The sequence below is a fragment of the Trichosurus vulpecula genome, chromosome 1 (assembly GCF_011100635.1).
Source record: "Trichosurus vulpecula isolate mTriVul1 chromosome 1, mTriVul1.pri, whole genome shotgun sequence".
NCBI lineage: Eukaryota > Metazoa > Chordata > Mammalia > Diprotodontia > Phalangeridae > Trichosurus > Trichosurus vulpecula.
Window position 1 is genome coordinate 431,272,460 of NC_050573.1, and position 18,997 is coordinate 431,291,456.

The window sequence follows — 18,997 nt, forward strand, 5'->3', positions numbered from 1 at the left end:
GGTGGGAAACCTGAGCCTGGAGGACACATGTGACCTTCTAGGTCTTTGGGTGATAGGCCTTCTGACTGAGTCCAAGTTTTACAGAACAAATCCTTTTATGAAGGGGATTTGTTCTGTGAAGTTCGGATTGAGTCTAAGGGCTGCACTTGAGGACCTAGAGGGCCACAGGTTCCCTACCCCTGGCATAAGGTATAAGGAATATCCCAGAAAAGATTTCAAGGTTGATCAGAGGTATTCACCTATGAAATGAAGAGAACTGGATGATTTTGATCATTCTCAGAGACAAGGAAAGGTGAATGTCTGTTCTCAGATTTCCCTTGGAAATAGGAAACCAAATTCACTGTACCCCGAATGTTGATCTAACCTTTCTTTTAACCTCCATCTATTCAAGTTTTCTTACACTTCTGTTAAGATCTGTGAAATTTTATTACACTCCATTTCCTTGATTACTAGTGTTATAATATAAGACTAATGATTTTAGTATCTTGTAATACTAAACTGAGAAATAAATTTTCCATAAAGAACAAGACATGGATTGTTTTTTAAAAAAAAAAAACTTAGCCACATCACAGAAACCAGAATTGTTTTTATAAGCCCCATATTTATGACATTTCAGTCTATTTGGGCAATAAATCATTATTACCAAAGTCCCAATGAAGTATTTTTTTTTATATTTACCAAAGTGCTACGTGTTTTTACAACTGCAGTAGACACGCAGGTAGACATGAGGCATAAGGAAGGAAATCACCATTTCCTGATTCTCAGAATACTGAAGCAAGTTCAGAACAATCCACTCAACTAGAAGAAAAATACACAACTGTTTCCTCCAAGTGAGAATTTCTGAAAAATCTTCCTTAGATTCAAGTCATGAAAATTAAGTTGTGACTCGCCCAAGGTCACACAACCAATAAATGTCAGAGGCTGGATTTAAATTAAGGTTTCACTGACTCAAGGTACAGTGCTGTAGCAGTAAGAGAAAGGAAGAGAGATAGTATTACTGCAGTCTCCCAAAATATGGTTTACTGACTTTAATCAGGATACTGTGATGTTGTATATGAGCTTATAGAACACTTTTACAAAGATAGTCCAGCTCTGTTTGACTATTCCAGATTTCAAACACATTTAAATATTTTTCACTTTACCAATTTTGTGAATTATAAAGTGATGGAGAGGCCATTAGATTAAAACTGAAGTTGTCAGTATAAATAGAATATTTGCTGTGAATATCAAGCTAAAACCAGAAATGTTTCACTTGATTAGTACAAAACTTTCATTAGTAAAAGTAACATTGGCATCTTTTTACCAGTTTGGATATTGTATACCTGACTATTTTCATCCTCTCTGTTCTCATCTCTGTCTCTTAGATTCCTTGGCTTCCTTCAAGACACATTTCAAATCTCACCTTCTGTTTCTATAAGAAGCATTTCCTATTTCCTACAGTTGCTAGTGCATTTATTCTGCACATATCTTGTCTAAGGCTAGTTTTTTTACATATAATCTACCTCCATTAGATTAAGGTCTTTGAGGACAGATAGTTGTTTTTACCTTTCTTTGTATATATTCTCTCCCTCACCCAAGTTTAGCACAGGAAGCACTTATAAATGCATGGTGATGGACTACTGATTGGACATATCCTGCAATGTCATATAAGGAATATTATTCTGCAATTAAATCAATAACTCGTGGCTTTGTTAGGCTTAGAACTCTTACCTCAACAATTACCATTTGGACTTATGCTTGGTCTTAGCCAAGAAGCAAGGATTTCATTAAAGTCTGAAGAAAATCCACTTGGTCACTTTTAAGTTACTCAGGCATTTTTAAATGGTGTATTTCAGTCATTAAAACTTATCTTGATAAGAAATGCTATACTGGGGGCAGCTAGGTGGTGCAGTGAATAGAGTACCAGCCCTGGAGTCAGAAGTACCTGAGTTCAAATCCGGCCTCAGACACTTGACACATTTACTAGCTGTGTGACCTTGGGCAAGTCACTTAACCCCAATTCCCCTGCCTTCCCCACTGCAAAAAAAAAAAAAAATGCTATTCTGGCTGTGAACATTAGACTGAAAAACTAGTCTCTTGGCTCTGAAAGTAGCACCACATATTGTGGTAGGACACAATCACCTTCCATAATAGCAAATGCAAAATGTAGCCCAGTGATATAGGTAGTTCAAGGACTGATGTTCTCATTTTATGGATGGGGAAGCTGAGGTTCCGAGAAATCAAGTAATTTGCTCCAGGTAACAAAGCAGGTAAGGATCGGAAACAAGACTTGATTCAGGCCTATTGTTCCAAATTTAGTACTTTCCTACTGTTCTGTAGGCTCTCAGTTGCACTCCAGACCCTCCTGGATACCGGATCTAAAGAGAAAGTAAGTTTGAATAGTTCTAGCTCCGTGGGAAAAGATTCCTTTTAGAAACGGTATCACTCATCCCTGTGCCATTAGGGACCAGTTCATTTTGGCTCCCTTTATTGAATGAGCCACCTTTAATAGGAAATGTAGTTTTGGCCTTCCTGAGGAGGAATTGGGTTTAGAACAAGAAACCCTTACTGGGCAGCAGTTCTGTGGTTACCCTCATTGTGGCATGATTGTCTTTCAAGTCAGTTAGGTTATAGTGAGACTTCTGGATAAAATGAGCTTAAATGACTGTTGCCAGCCAACCAGTTCAGCTTAACATTGGTTCATACACTGGATATTTATTATGCTTACAGCTTACTGCTCTATGCCAGGTCCTATGGTGGTATTGTTTAGTCATTTTCAGTTGTATCTGACTCTTTGTAATCCCTTTCGTCATTTTCTTGGCAAAGTTACTGAAGTGGTTTGCCATTTCCTTCTCCAGCTCATTTTACAGATGAGGAATCTGAGGCAAACAAGGTTAAATGACTTGCCCAGGCTCACACAGCTAGTAAGTGTCTTTGAACTCAGGTCTTCCTGATTCCAGGCCCAGTGTTCTATCCACTTCACCATCTAGTTGTACTATGATGGACACAAATTACAAGACCTGAGATCTGTCTTCGAGGAGCTCACAATTTAGTTGGAAAGAAGAGATTAATACAACTGAGTGATTTAAGTTATTACTATTATTGACAAATCAATATTACGCCAATTGTTAATAGATAGAACTAATACTACCTAATAGTTGTGACTATCATTCAAATCATGAGAGTTAATTAGATCACCAAGGTAGAGATTGTGTAGAAAAAGAAGACAAGGCCCAGGATAGAGCCTTGGGGCACACTCATAGTTATGGGTTAGGACATGAATGAAATATAAGATAACAACGGTTCAATTAATTAATTAAGAAAGGTTTAATATCCAGGAGGAGAGGGTGACCAACAGTGATACATGCCTCAGAAAGGTCAAGAGAAAAGTCCAATAAATTTGGAAACTTAGAGAATGCTGGTAACTTTGAAGCAAGAAGCTTTAGCTGAGTGAAATCAGAATCCAAACTACAAGGGGTTTGAGATGTGAGAGGAGGAGAAGAAGTAGAAGAAACAAAAATAGACAGCTTCTTGTGAGAATTGAATATGAAAAAGAGTGTAACTATAATATGGCTGCCTGATAGCATGGTAGGGTCGAAAGAAGGGTTTTTTTAAGGATAAGGAAGACTTAAATATATACTGTAGGCTGCTGGAAATTTTTCCATTAGAGATCGGTTTAAAAAAAAATGAAAATGGGCTTCCTTAAAACAAGAAGTCTTCAAGTGAAGGATGGATGGCAACCCTATAGCCTATCCCTCTTCCAAACTTTCAGGGATTGCCAATCAATCTAGTCACCAAGTTTCACAAACTTAGTGTTATCCCTGGCTCATTTTCCCTCTCCTCACATATCCAATTGGTTACCAAATGTTGTTGTTTCCACCTCCACAAAATCTTGTGCATCAAATCCCTTCTCTCCAACCAGAATCCTGGTTCAAGTGCTTATCACCTATCACTCCAACTATTGTTATAATCTCCTAATTAGTTTCCCTGTACCAAGTCTCATTTCACTGCCATCAAAATTCCACGTACTTGCAATGAGGATTTTTTTCTAAAGTATTCATCTGATCATGTCATCCCAACCCTACTCAACAAACTTCAGTGGCTCCCTATTAACTCCAGGATAAAACACAAATTTGTTTGTTTGGCACTGAAAGTTCTTCACAACCTATCCCTATTCTATCTTTCCAACTTTGATACATGTAACGCCCTTCCATTCATTCTACATTCCAGGAAAAATGGTCCTCCTAATGTTCTTCACACATGATACTCTATCTCCCATCTTCATCTTCACCCCTTGGAATCTCTGGTTTTCTTGAAGACTCAACTTACGACACTTTCTGCATGAAGCATTTTCTAATACCCTTAACTACTATCGTCATCTCCCAAAGTTAACCTTCTATCTGTTTTATATGTACTTTGTATATAACTATATATGTGAATATATATACTCTTGTTAGAGTATAAGTCCCTTGAGGACAAGGACTTCCTAACTTTTCTCTTTGAATCTCTAGTGCTTATACATTGGAAGTGTTTCATAAATGTTTTATTATTGATGAAAATTTTATTTTAAATACTAATGCTAAATTGTTAACTCATATTGAATTATTAGGAGCAGGTAGGTGGTACAGCGGATAAAACACCAGGCCCGGAGTCAGGAAGACTCATCTTCTTCAGTTCAAATCTGACCTCTGGTACTTCATAGCTGTGTGACCCCCTAGCAAGCCATTTCACCTTGTTTGCCTCATCTTCCTCATCTGTAAAGTGAACTGGAGAAGGAAATGACAAACCATTTTAGTATCTTTGCCAAGAAAACCCCAAATGGGGTCATGAAGAATCAGACACGACTGAAACGAGTGAACAGCAACAACACTGAACAACTAGAGCTGATCTCTATGGTACCGTTTAATTTCCCAAGCACATCAATTTTTATTACGCCTGAGACAAAGGTTGTCTGCCATATTTTCTGAATGCTATCTCTGAACCAATTTTACACAATATTTGGAACTTTAAACGCAGAAAGTAATCCAAGAACTATTATTTCACCAGTGACAGTATTGTCTTAAAAGCTGAAACTGAAACATAAATTAAGTACAGTTCTACAAAGGAGTATAATCTTTTTAAAAACTTTTCACTTAAAAATTTTCACTTGAAAAGCATTGCTATGGCTACAAGGCGGGGAAACAAACACTTTAAACTAAGTGGGTTTGGGTTTTCTTCTGTTAAAACAATATCATCATATTTAAATAAACATTGTTAAGGAGATCTTATGTGAGTATAGACAACAATTGAGAATTACAAAATAACCAACTATATTCTCTCAATATTCTCTAACCTATTGTCTGGTTATAATTTTGGCTGAATTAATTCTTTCAGTCCATTAGGCCATTATTTAGAGCAATGAAGCAAAAACATTGAATGAAAGTAGGGAAATGCAGCTTTTCTAAAACAATAGTAGCTAAAGTATTAGAAGAAAAAGAACTCATTAAGCTTAATTTTTCCTCTCTGGAATGAGTCCAGTTGAAGAAGATTATTATGGATGAACAAGAAGATTATTATGTATAAACAAATATATGTATACTTGAGAGCAATGAAATTTTATTTAAACAAAAATATCAAAACCCAATAACACTTTACCATTATATAGACAGATAGCTGCCTGACTGGTACAGACATTTACATTAAAATGAGAGTTTCTATCAGAAGTAATGATCACTCTGGAATGGAGCTTCTGCTGCTGAGAAAGAGGTAAGATGTGATTGGGCACATAATCATAATGCAATTCACTCAGTTGTACCCTGTTTGGCAATCAAAAAACAATCTATTCTACATATGCAGTAAGACCTGCACCAAGAAAAGGCTGCCCTTTTTAATGGACTTGGCAGAATAGACAATTAACTGAGGGCCTTAATCAAGTAAACCACAAATTCATCATTTTTTTCCAGCACTCTAGTGAATTTACTGAATGGGGTTGGCTCTTTTACAATTATTCAGATTGATACATGTATCTTATTGGCTTCTCCCCTTCCTCCTTACTGCTTCCTCTAACCTGCTTCTTACAGGCTTGTTCTTACTCTACCTGATTTTAGTACATTCCCTTTATCACAGCAACATAAAGATAACTCACTTCATTATTGCTCAGAGATGATAATTATCTTTTGATGTGATCTGAAAAGACAAACACCTAGAAATTTCTCGTTTCACCAATGCAATACACATTTCTGTATGCAACAGGAGCTTAATAATAATTACCTGAACTTCGTTCAGGTAATCCAGTTAAGATTTTCTTCCTTATCATATATTTGTTCTCCTCAACATCTAAAAATTGCATGGGTGACAATTTCCAAATGTTGAATTCTTGAGTTAAATACATATTTGAATTTGTTCTCATTGGATTCATTTCTCATCATCACTCTTAAAATAAACTCATGTGCACTGGCTGAACTTGAAAATTTGGGCAAAAGAAACATAGTTTATCCTAAGGAACCATATATAGTGTGTGAAGTGAGAATGCTTTCATATTAATGTAAAAAAGGGGGGGGGAGTTGCAAATGTAAAACTATGTATTTAAAAAACTAGAAGAAAATATGAGAAATTGTAAAAGTTATCCTCTATTCTATGGGTGACTATCCCCTTCCAGTTTAGAGAGTAAAAAAGAAGGGCTGAGTTAGAAAACACGACCCCAACAGTTAAGATACATAACCTTAAAACCTTCTTTTTTATAAAGTGAGAGTGAGGTAAAACCAATGGACAAACTATTCATCCATCAGACTCCTTGCCACAGCATAAGGACATGAGGAAATTTCTGAGAATATTGGTGATTGGGCAGCCGTGGATGAGTTGTGATCTGCATTGTTGGAAGGAATACTCACATCGATGAGATCACAAATCCACTGCAGCTTGAAAGTACAAGAAAGAGCATGTGTATGTGTGGGTGGGGATATGGATTTGTGACTATGATTTCTTGAGGTCATCAGAATCCAAATACAATAACATTACAATTATCCAACATTGTTGATGAATGAAGCATTGCTCATGTGTGGATTTTCCAGATAAGTGAATGTGGCCCTTTAAGTGCCAAGACATTTTTTAAAAATTAACCATTTTTGATGGAAATCTTTCAAAAATATATTAGGCATTTCCCCTGCCTTCTTAAACTGAATATACTGAATATGATTTAACCTTTTTCCTTGATGGTCCAGTGTCATTATTCAAATCTCTTTAATTCAACAATTACCTCTCTGAAGGCTGGGGACCAAATTAGGTCTTGATGTTCCAGGTCTAAGAGTTCATGTCTAAGTTTTAAATCTAAGTTATGTCATTCTAAATTAAAGCTAGGGAGCAGGTCATAGTTATAAAGATGAGTACAAAGTAATTTAGTGAGGGAAAGAGCAGAAGGGCAGATTATTCCTTAGATACATAGAATCATGAAGAAAAAAAGACTGAAGGTTTGAAATTGGATCTGATATTAAACAGTAGTCAGTACAAGGAGAGGACTGGAGTTAAGTGATCTCAGTAGCTTATTCACTTATGCTGCCAGTCTGACATCAGCAGCATCCTTCTGTAACAATCCCAGTTATAAAAACATTATAATAGGTCAGTGAGGGTATGAGAAATGTGGAAATCATTGTGGTGAGGAAAGGACATAGATTTTGGCTAGCCCCACCAGGCATTTCTGACTCCAAAACTAACTGGGAGGCTCCTAGAACTGGAAAGAAGAATTTTTTTTTTTAAACAGGGAGGGGTTGTGAACACATCCCAATTGAGGAGTTAGTCTGGGAGGTAACCAAAGCAGAGACTGTTTACTTCCCCTCCCCCACTCCACCTTGATTTTTTTTTTCAAATCCCCTTTAATTTTATACAACCCTACAGGCAAAAATCAATTCTGAATATCAACACAGTTATGCCACTGTTTCTCTATGCCTTTGTATTATAATTGTTTCCTACAATACTTTTCAATTTTGGGCAAATTACACAGGATATTCAAATGAGACCATATCTCCTATGTTGTCACTTGAATACATCTGATATGGAGATGTATTAATCCAATTAAACACAAGATCTTCTCTACCAGAATAGGGATATATATCCTTGATGAATGTGAAATGGACATTTTGGAATGCTAACACTGCTTAGAAAGATTGCTCCAGTCTAGTAGATTAATCCTGAATATTCTAACATTGGTTAAATTCTTAAGCTTTATATAGATTTACTTCCTTTTATATGTGTATGTTCTTTGAAAGTCATGTATAAGCCAAATTTCTGTAGATAAAAATGAAAATTTTTGTGTGCTGAGAAATGATGCTTCAAGGAATTTTAACCTAATATGAAATCATTCCCTAATTTATCTGTTTTGAAGGTCTTGGTTTTCATATGTCATGTTCCTAAAAAAAGGATAGATTTTTATTGCATTGCTTCTCTCCCAAATAATTACATGAAATTATTCTAATTTTCTTTCACTAATCACCCTGGCCTCTTAAAAATTAATAGTCACCATCCCTTATATGCCAACTAGTAAGTTATTGTTATCCATTCAACAACTAATTATTAAACACTTACCTTGTGCAAAGCATTATGCTAAGAACCAGAAGAGTAACAAAAATAAATGAAACATAGTTCTTGCCTACATACAGTTTACAATCCCACAAAGACGATAATGACACAAGCACAAATGTGTGTGTGTATAGTCATGCAATAAATAAAGTGCAGCATATAGTCCCATCTAATGAATAAGCCCTGACTACATGCAAAACCAAAATGAAAAAATAGCCCTTGCCTTCAATGAGCTTTCATTTTTACCAAAGGTAATACAACATATAAACAGATAAGTATATGCATTGAAATTTTCAGAGGAAGGTATTAATGCTAACTACTAAGTAGATCAGGAAAGACTTCTCAGAGAAGATGGCACATGAGCTCAGTCTTGGAGTGAGTCAAAGAGGCAAAGGGAAAGAGCGAAGGCTTTCAAGGTATGGGGGGGGCACTCTATGCCAAAGCATGGAAGCAGTAGATGCAATGTTGGTTTGGGAAAACAGAAAGTACACCAGTTTAGCTCAAGCAAAGAGTAAATGAAGGAGGCAATGTGCAGTAGCTTGGGAGGATAGGTGAGAGACAGATGGTGAAGGGTCTTAAATGCCAGGAGTTTAGATTTTATCCTAGAGGCAAAAGGGAGATACTGAAGTTTCTGGAGTAAGGCAATGAGATATGGTCAGACTTGTACGTTAGAAAGATGATTGGGGCAGATTAGAGATGAGAGAGACTCAACACCAGGAGGTCAATTTAGAAAGCTATTCTAACAGGTAATAAAGACCTGTTCAAGAGTGGTAGCCATGTGAATAAAGAGAAGAGAATAGCTATGCATGATGTCATGGAAGCCAACAAAATTTGGCAATCATTGAATATAGCTAGTAGGGGAGAAAGAAGAGTCAATGATGACTCTGAGGTTGTAAACCTTAATTGCTAGAAGTTATAATCCTCTACGGAAGTAAAGAAGTTTGGAGGAGGGGTGGATTTAGGGGGTGAGATCATAAGTGCTATTTTGGACATGTTGACTTTGAGATGCCTATGGGATATTCAAGTAGAGTTGTCCAACATGAATTCAGTTTTACAGGACTAGAACTCAGGAGAAAGACTAGGGCTGGATATACAGATCTGGGAGTCTTCTGTAAGAGATGCTAATTGACTTCTTGGGTGTTCACAAGATCACTAGGAAAAATGGTACACATAGAGAGGTCACATGACATTAGGGACATCTATAGTCAGAGGGTCGGACACAAATGAAGATCCAACAGGCAAATAAGAGAACATTAGCACACAAGAGAGGTGAGAAATGTTGCACAAGATTAGAGCAAAGAAAAATTATTTCTGGCTTTCACTGGGGGAATCAGTGAAAGCTTCACAGAAGAGATGGAATTTGAGGTGAATCTGAAGAACAGGTGGGATTTCAAGAGACAGAGGCGTGGAAGGGGCATGCCATAAGGTTAGAGAATTACAGAGACAAAAACATAGGGGTGGGATGGTACTGAATACATACACAGGAGAGATTGTACAGTGAGAATAGAGCTGAGAGCAGAGTCTTGAGATAAGGTGGAGAAAGGACAGAAGGGGAACCAGAAGGGGCTACTTTTGTAGAAGCCAAAGAAGAAGAGAGTATCAAGAAGGAGAGGGTGGTCAATAACAAAAATACTGCAAAGAGGCCAAGGAAGATAAAGACTGAGAAAAGTCACTAGATTTGATGATAACAGTTCATTCATTGGTAACCTTTAAGAAACTAGTTTCTATAAGATGGTAAGCATGAATCCAGATTACAAAGGGAATGCATGATAAAGAAGTTAAGAGACATCAGGTGTTGGTTACTTTTCAAGACATATAAAGATAGGAGAGGGATGTGGTAGCTCAATGAGGGGGAAAGAGTCCAGGAAACAACTGTGACACTGAAGTTTTTTAGTTAACCAAATTTATCTACATAAAAAGGAAAGAATAATTTAAAAATTCTAGGAGTCTGAAAGGAGACAATGGGAGACATAAAAGCCTTAAGTGTATGAAAAGGAATCTGATTCCCCTAGATTTTGCATATGTTCTATTTTAAAACAATACAGAATATTAGTGAATTATCATGTTCCCAAGTTGTAAACCAGCAGGCTATTGTAGGGTCTGTTAAACTTCAACCATGGTGCTTTATAGTGTCTGTTTTGTGGCTACTATGACCTTCCTATCATTTGACTAAGGATATGATTGCTTCTTAGGGCGTGAGCCAAAGCTACCTTTCTTTTGGGGAAGGTAAGCGAAACATTATTGTTTGTTATAAAACATACACACACATACACATGTTTATATACATATATCTATATATATATATATGTATATATATATATATATATATATATATATATATATACACCTTTATTAATAAGTAAAGCCTTCCCTTTCCCCTTTAGAATATTAGTATTTTGAGATGTATTTCTCCTTCCCTGATAGAATCTGGGCTAGGATTCCATATTTTGCACTCCAAAGGAAAGGGGAGGAACATAAGTACCTCCATAAAGCTTTTGATTCTCATTTAAGATCCCAACCACCATCCTTTTGAACTCCCTGCAAAGATTAACACCCATATCAATTGGCTAATATCCTATAAGTATTAGTCTTTTCTTCCTTTCATCCCTGGAACCAGTGGCTAGTGGGTTAAAGTGGCTAGTCAAATAACTTCTTTCAGAGTTAAGCAATTTTCAAAAACATTAGAATATAATAAAATACTCTTAACACCAAGCCCAAATCTTTCTTTGGATTTTCTAGTGTTTTGAGGCTAATCAAATCAACATCAATTCTTGCACTAAGAAATTGAAAAATTGCTACAAACTATAACTAGATATTTCTGGTTGGTGCAATGCCAGAATCATTGCTCCCTTATAAACATCTAAAATGGAAGCATGCTGTTATTATACTTGGAATAAACAGCAGGGATACACTAAAGATTAATTAAAATGATTTTAAGTCTGCATTTGCATAACACACCATTGAAAAAAATTAATTAAAACTAACACCTAATCTGGCGCTTTAAAACGTACAACAGTCAACCCTGATATGGGAATATTACAGGATACAGATGTATGTATATAAGGCAGCAGCAGACAAATGCAATTTTGTGTGTCTTTTGTGTGAATTTAACAAATCTTTTTTAATGAACCACTAGAATGGAGTCAAGATACTGTTGCTTGTAAGAATAACATTCAAGTCTTAGTCAAGTGCCACTCTGATGGCTTAAGGAGGTCACTATGGGTCCTTGAAGCTTATGCCAATATAGCACAAATTCTGATAGGTTCTACCAAGCTGGAAAGACTTCAAGAGCAGGTCCGTGTGTTTGAAGACTAGCTTAGGTGTGAAAGGGTATCTCATCAACTTTGCCACAAGGTGACATGTTCTTCAGACATAGCAACTCATCAAGATAATCTACTAAGGCAGAGGAGAGCTATGATCTGTCTCACAGGGACAAAATCAGTCATTTAGGGCTCCAAAGGCTTTTTAAAATGATCTGGTCCTCAATCCTTTCATTTTGCAAATAAGGAAACCGAAGCCCAGAGTGGCTAAGTAACTTAGCTAAGATCCCCTTAGCCTTGGGACTCAATCTCATCACCACCCTCTGTCTCTCTTATTGGAGAGGGGAACCACAAACTTCAAAATTGCCTTTTAAGGAAGGAGCTAGCTCAAAACATCTCATTTCCCACCTGTCTATACTACTTTGAGACTTCTCTGGGACATTCATCAGCCTTCCATCCCTACCTTTTCAGCTCCTTCTGTATGTTGTCTTCCCCCATTAGATTGTTACCTCCTTGAGGGCAAGAACTGTCTTTCTTACTCTTTCTTTCTTTCTTTCTTCCTTCCTTCCTTTCTTTTCTTCCTTCCTTCCTTCCTTCCTCCCTCCCTTTCTGTGTTTGTATCCCCAACATTTAGCACAGTGACTGGCACATAATAGGCACTCAATAAATATTCATTGACTTACTGTCTTGCAGCTGGTAAGTTGAGGCAAAGACAGTATTTGAACTCTGTCTTCTGATTCTCTGAAGTTCTTCCAGTTTCACCATGTTACCTTGTACATATAATATAAGGAATTATTCTTATGGGCTTACAATAATGTGATGTGATCTTATCATCACGGTAGCAAATAGATAAGATGCAAGCCCATAAAGCATTAAATACAAAAAAAACACTAAAACCCAGCCAAGATTTATGCACACCACTCTTTCCTCTACATTACAATAGCCAAATACCTCATCTAAGCTTCAGTTATTTATTAACCATAGTCATCATCATAACTCACATTTTATAGCACTTTAAAGTTTAGAAAGCACTTCTCTGACAACAACTATGTAAGGCAGCTAATTATTATTAACCCCATTTTACAGTTTGAAAGACTAAGGCTTAAAGAACAACCCGGCTTTTCTGATTCTAATCCAGTGCTTCTTCCATGACACCAAGCTACCTCTTTCATATGACTCTTTGCCTCTAGTCTACATCCTATCAAAATTCATTCACAATATCATGGCTAAAGTCATCTCTCAACTTCAATTTCAACGACATCACTTTTCAAACACCTCCATATTAAATCTCATCTCATGCTAAGCTGTAAAGATCATTTCTCAGACCATCCAGTTCTACATTTTCTTTCATATCTTCTCTAGGTACTCCCTAAATCCAATACAATTACCACATACCTCCTCAATAGACCAGCTCCCCTCCCCATAGATGGAAGAGTCACCATTTACCAGGTAACAGAGGACTAACCTTAAACAAAGGTGTATGTGTGTATGTATGTATACAGCATATTATTAATTTAGATGCATTGAGAAGACTTCTACCACCAATCAAAAAGATTTCCTATTGGTAATTAGTTAGCATTTATTAAGCAGCTACTATTGTGCCAGGCATTGGGCTAAGTTTTAGGTAGTGATACAAAGAAAGATAAGAACCCCTCCTCTCAAGAAGGTCACATTAGAGATTTATTCCTCTGTGAAACACTGTTTTCCTTTATGTTCTTCCAAGATGTGAATGGTTCTAAGGGAATGATATATTAAGTCCCAAATGCCTAAATAATACTGAAACTAGATGGGGTCTGAAGTCCACCAGGTACCTGGAGGGAGTGTACAGTGGGAAGATGCAAAAGAAAGAGAGTTCTGGATTCATCTTACCTAGTCACAATTTGCCTAGGTTTGGCCCTAAGGCCATCCCACTTCCCTTCTCATAGCCTGTATCTTCTCCAGAGAGCCTCTATTGCTTAGCCAAGGCATTAAAAAATCAATGCTTCAAAGAATAGCCAAAATGGCTCTCCATTTTTCTTTTCTATCATCACCATCTATAAATCATCATCATTCTCATTCTTATTATTCACTTTAAGTACCCTCAAACAATAGTCTAGATGTCATTCTGTAGAATCTCAATATAACTTTGACTAATATTAGGCAGTAGGGTTATACTACTTCTAAGAAGCTAAAATCCTGGAACTTTTGGATACTATCCTTAAGCAGTGTGAATAATGTCTTTCTGAATTTAGTGTAACTTCAGTTTGCAGCTTAATTCTCCCTTCTCAAAGTGATCATTTTCATAACCTGTGAAAGCCACAGTAAATGCACAATTAATAAAAATCTTTCAGAGTGAATCCCTTCTTCTCCAAGTATATTTTGCTCTATTCAGACCAGACATGTTACTTGTATGCAGTTCCATGCCTCAATTTTCCATTTGAAAAAGAAACCAATTCCATATTTTTTACATCATGAAAGAGAGTAACAGAAGTGGTTACCATGGCCTACTCAAAGAAAATAGTTCTCCTTACGGCTGTCTGAAATGGTTATTATCCCCATGGCACAGACATACCCTATATTCAAAACTAAATTCTATACAATTTAAGAAAAGGGCCTGAAAATATTCACACTATCCAGTGATTTTGTCAGGGCTCTTCCTCAGTAATCCACGGGTGAAAATCCTTTCTTAACAACAATGAATCTTCCTAGGTCATCACAGATGCCCATTACATGAAAGGCATGGGCGTACAAAACACAACACACCCAGTACATGGAGAGTGGCCATGGTTACTAGTTTGTTTAGAGAGGAATAAAGATCACATCTTCCCTTCCATTTCCCAATAACTGTCGGAATAAACCAGAGCTGACTTGCTAATGGCTCTAAAGCTAACTCCCAAGACTCTAAGGGCAGGACAAAGGGCTTCATCTCTGATGCACCTTTTTCCTCCTGATCAGATAAAGGGGATTGAGTAGGACAATCTGTTAACTACATCTTGTCTATCTGGCACTGAGATAAAAGGCAGGCCCACAGAGTCCTGCTGGGCTGTCGGGAAAAGCAGTTAACATTTCTACTGTCAGATAACATTTCTGCACTCAATCATTTCTTCTAGCATTAGGGCCAGAAGGAAGGTAGTGGTTTTGTTTTTAACATGCTCTGAAACAATGGTCTGATCTGCAAGACTAAATGTTGTTCTTGTTAAATATGTCAATGCTTGGCCAGTGTGGGAAATCTGTTTAATCTGAATGCAAATCACAGCTGTCTATTTTGTAGTAGATGAGTCTTAAGGAACTGATTCCATCCCCACTAATCTCCACCAGCAGACTACTCCTTCAATCATTCCCTTGTGCCCCTCTGATTTTCAGCCTCCTTCTTATTCACTGATTCTTCCCCTGCTGTTTGTACACATGGCCTTAACTCCACCACCCTTAAAAACTCTTCATTTCTTTCTTGACCTATTTGTGGATCACCCCTCCTTCTGGATACCTTTTCCTTTCTGGATTTTCATGACACTGTTCTCTCATGGCTTTCTTCTCACCTGTTGGGCTGATCTTTCCTGATCTCCTTTGTAAATTCATCACATTTTAACCTGTTTTTTTTTTTAAAAATGCTGTGATAAGTGTATTTCAATGCAAGTGATTTCCTTTGTAATAAGATGTGCTTTTTATTTTATCTATTTATAAATGTGATTCTGCAAAGGGGACCATAGACTTCACCAGCCTGCCAAGGATGTCCATGATGGAAAAAAGGTTAAGAACAGGTGATCTATATATCCTACCACCTATGTACTTTGACTCCTAAACTGACACAGCCAGTATTCATCTACCCGAAGCTCCAGCCCTATATCTCCAACTGTCTACTAGACATATAAACCTAAATGTCCCATAAGTATTTCAAACAATATGTTTATTTTTTTTTGGTAGACAATTGTGGTTGACTTGCCCAGGTTCACACAGCTAGTAAGTATCTGAGGCTGGATTTGAACTCAGATCCTCTTGACTCCAGGGCTGGTGCTCTACCCACTGTGCCACCTAGCTGCCCCTCAAAAATATGTTTAAAACAGAACTCGTTATGTTCCTCCTTAAATCTACCCTTCCTCCTAATTTTCCCACTTCTCTCAAGGACACCATCATATAGTCACCAAGGTTTTCAACCCAGGAGTCATCCTCAACTTATCAGTTAGCTGAATCTTGTTGATTCTACCTCCTCAACAACTCTCAGAGCTGCCCTTTTCTTTCTACTTATGCCACAAGAACCTTAGTTCAGGTCTTCATCACCTGGACCCTTGAAATGGTCTCCTTACTGTTGCCTCAAAACTCTCTCTCCTCCCCAATCCATCCTTCACACAGCTGCAAAGCTCCAGAGCTTTTTCTGAAAGCACAATCTGACCATTCTCCTCCTCAAGAAGCTTCAGTGGCTGATTATTGCCTCCAGATCAAACATAAACTCCTTTCACAATCTGGCTTCAGCCCAGCCTTTCATTTTCAAGCTGATTATACATCACTTTTCTTTATCTCTTTAATCTTAGTTCCTTCTCTCTGAGGTAATCTCCAATTAATACTGTATGTGTGTGTCTGTGTGTATGTATGGCACACATGTGTATGCATGTATGTATGTGTGTATGTGTGTATATGCATGTGTGTATGTATATATGTATTATATCTTGTCTATTGATTGTTTATATGTCGTCTGTCCCATAAAAGACACATCCAAAACAGATTTTCCTTCCTTTTTAGAGCACTGCTACTTAAGGAACTGTTACTCATTTCCAGGAGAGTTCAAAATACTTACTAGATGGATCTAACACAGAGAAGAATAAGAATATAGGCAAAGCTCAGGGAGCAGACCAGAGTGCCTGGTAGGTGGCCCAGTCAGAATCTTAATAAAAGGCCACAATGAGCACTGATCCCTCATCTCAGCTACTTAAAGCACAATATACAGGAATGAGTTTGCCATATATATTCTGGCATTAAGTAGTTTCTAACTACATAAGGCAATATTGCCATCGAACACACAATTACCCGCCTGCTAGTATGTGACTTGTCCCAACATTTCCATTTTATTGACTCTAACAGAACCTATTAAATACAGTCTGGTTGCATAAGATTATGGCTACCATTAATGAGCCTGAGTTTTAAGTGAGTCGGAGATATATGTTCCTCTCATGGGGACATTTTCACTTTCATTCTCCTACTATTTACTTATATGTAAGTTGGGAAAGCATGGGGAAAAGAGGAAGAGAAGAATTATATGTTTTCAGCTCATTTTTCTTATTTTGAATATAACTGCTTTTCAACTTTATTAAACATTTTCTACACCTGTCTTCTATCATTATCCAAATCTAAGTAGAACCCCTAAAAAGGAATTAATTTGCTTTTCAAAATTATTCATTTATACATGAGGGAAAAAACCCTAACTATTGTCCAATGACTAGAAGTGGGAAAGGGAATGGATTTGGAGTCAGAAGACATGAGTTCGAATCCTGATGCTGCCATTTACTACCATTATGAACACTGGAAAGACACTTAATCTCTATCTTAAAATTATAGTTTCCTCATCTGTAAAAGAAAGAAGTTGAAGTAGATGACCTTTAAGGTCCTCTATGACGCTAAAGCTACGATCCTTATGGGGCAAACAGATGAACAGCAATCACTTTCCAATCATTAACTTTGATTATAATAGATGGTCAGAAGCTTATTTTCCAAGATTCTGAATTATCCGTGTCATTTAGTTGTTTCTCCCTTCCGCCTGACTGACTTCCTTGCTTTTGCCTGCTTCATGATTCTTTCTGCCAAGTTCACCAGGAAAGTCAAATGAAGGAAACATATTCAGTAGTCAACACAAGTTTATTTCATTAAACAGAAAGGCTAACCTTCAAAAGGAAAAAAAAACCAAGTGATGTAAAAACAGGCTAAATACAAACTCAAACAAACATTTAGTAAGTGCCTACTGTGACCAGGGTACTGGATGAGGCAATTGGGAATAATAATATAATAAATCTAGCACTTACATAGCACTTGAAGATTTGTGAAGCACTTTAAAATATTATCTCATTTTATTCTCACAACAACCCTGGGAGGTAGGTGCTACTCTTATCTATTTTACAGATGAAAAAACTGAGGCGGAGGTCAAGTGACTTGCCCAGGGACACACAACTAATAAGTGTCTGAAACTGGATCTGAACTCAAATTGCCCTGATGCAAGGTCCATCACTCTGTCCACTGTACCACCTAGCAGCCTCAGGCAAAGGCTTAAAGTATAATACAGGAAACTGATACTATAAACAGGTAATTGTAATACGAAAATGCATGATAAGGCATTAGAGAGTGCTTTGCAAAATCTGATTTATCTGAATTTCATATATCTATATTCTCTCTCTTTGCTATCAGGTAAAAAAATTGGCTTCCATTTCAGTGCCATTCAGTCGATAAGCATTCATTAGGTGCCTACTCTGTGCCAGGCATTGTGCTAAGTACTAGAATGGAAGCTAAATGCCAGTATTGTACCACTTTTCCTTTCCCCTTTTCCATTCCCCCTTCACTTTCATCTCAGCCTGTGATTTCACTGACACAAGAAACTCCCAGGGTAGGTATGCCCTCCACTCCTGTGGATCAGCCATTTTCCAGCATCCAGTCTTAGACAAGGACTTGAGAGATTTATGTGATTCACCCCAAGGTGAGAAAGTATGTACCAGAGGCAGGAGTGGAATCCACTTCTTTCTGACTCCAAGACCACTTACCCACTCACTTTGCAACACCTCCTTAATTATCCTGGAGAACTAACCAGCATGCCACACAAAACAGCTAACCCCATCTGAACACTTACAGAAGAGACCTGTTGACTCACATTGGGCGTCCCATCCTGTCATCCCTAAACCTCCTAACAAAATCAGTACTTGAAAGAAGCACAATATTCCAAAATCCATCTCCCTCCCACAAGCTTTAAATACATAAAGGCTTTAAATGAAAAAGAGAAAAAACGTGGGAGAGAAAGGGCTTTCTTTTAAATGGAGAAATAAGAACATAGGATGTTTTAGCTAACAGACACAGTGTGGGTTTTTATTTTTGTTTTTGGAAAAGGGATGGGGTCTGTAATTTCTTAGAGATACACAGCTTCCTGTAGGGAAACTCTCAATGCAAATTGGCACCTGTTCTTGGATTTAGGGGTCTCAGAGAGTGGCCTGGGGGCACTGAACAGTTAAGTGACTTCCCTAGAATGAAGCGAGACTTGA

At 37.3% G+C, this 18,997-nt stretch overlaps 1 protein-coding gene across 2 annotated transcripts in view; it reads right to left on the reverse strand.

Moving 5' to 3' along the window:
• The window catches only part of ADAMTS6 (ADAM metallopeptidase with thrombospondin type 1 motif 6), a 316,340-nt gene that overhangs the window by 143,408 nt on the left and 153,935 nt on the right, over positions 1–18,997 (reverse strand). The window lies entirely within an intron of this gene.